This window comes from Pygoscelis adeliae, unplaced genomic scaffold, assembly GCF_000699105.1.
Source record: "Pygoscelis adeliae isolate BGI_AS28 unplaced genomic scaffold, ASM69910v1 Scaffold686, whole genome shotgun sequence".
Classification (NCBI taxonomy): Eukaryota; Metazoa; Chordata; class Aves; order Sphenisciformes; family Spheniscidae; genus Pygoscelis; species Pygoscelis adeliae.
In genome coordinates, this window is record NW_008825050.1 from 271,314 (window position 1) to 272,369 (window position 1,056).

The 1,056-nt window shown below is 35.8% G+C and overlaps 1 protein-coding gene across 1 annotated transcript in view; it reads right to left on the bottom strand.

Moving 5' to 3' along the window:
- Positions 1-1,056, bottom strand: part of KIAA1377 (KIAA1377 ortholog) — a 41,203-nt gene that overhangs the window by 31,868 nt on the left and 8,279 nt on the right.

Consider the following 1,056-nt stretch of genomic DNA (forward strand, 5'->3'; position numbering starts at 1 on the left):
AACTTTTACTGACAAACTTAAACTAGCTCCTTGAGTGAAATATACCCAGTAAATTTATTGGCACAGTGCCTATGTAGGCAAGTCATATTTAAATAATGGTTTTAAACTAAAGGAGGGTAGATTCAGACTAGATATAAGGAAGAAATTTTTTACAATGAGGGTGGTGAAACACTGGCAGAGGTTGCCCAGAGAGGTGGTGGATGCCCCATCCCTGGAAACATTCTATTCTAAATACATTAATACTGTAAAAGTAATACTCTTCAAATTGAACTTCTAAAGCCTGCCATGCAAGGATAACTACAACTGGTAGCTTCCCATCTTTAAAGTTCTCTGTGTGTTAGAAATGTGATTGGACAGGTCACTAGTACACTAAGTAGGGCCCCACTCCTAGCCAGCATTAGTGGAAAGAAAGGTAGTAATGTTTAGCCATATGATCTTTGTTTCTCTCATCACAATAAGATACCTTCCCATAACTTTAATCACTTGCAGTTGCTTCATAGATCTTCTTGCTTAATGGAGCAAAGCTGCTATTTAACAGAGCTACTCCTTAACTGAAGCTATTTTAATTATTCTTCCCTTTGCTTTTCAGGGGAAATGTTCAAACTCAAATAGTCAACTTGACCCTCCCTAGTATCCCTTCAAAGTGCTGACTGATCACCTGTGAAAACAAACAGAAAAAGTTTGAAATAGGTACTTTTTATTTCAGAAATCCTAAAGGCTGTAATTGCACAATAGTAAAAAATAGGAAAACTGCCAACTAATTCCCAAGTACACATTTTTACAGAAATATCCACTCTAATCCACTTGGAAGCCGAAGCGTAGCAGAGAGAGACATAAGGAACTTTCACTATTTTGAAAATTCATACATGTATGGTTGTCAAAACATACTGAAACTAATAACTGAGATTTCCCAGTTTTATGGACAAATTATAACATTTCATTAATAGAAACTGAAGACAAAATAGATACTATTTTGTTTAAAGTGGCAATGCACTGTAAACAGATTCCATGCAGCTATTCAAACCTTAAATCACGAAGACTATGTACTTGCATTCC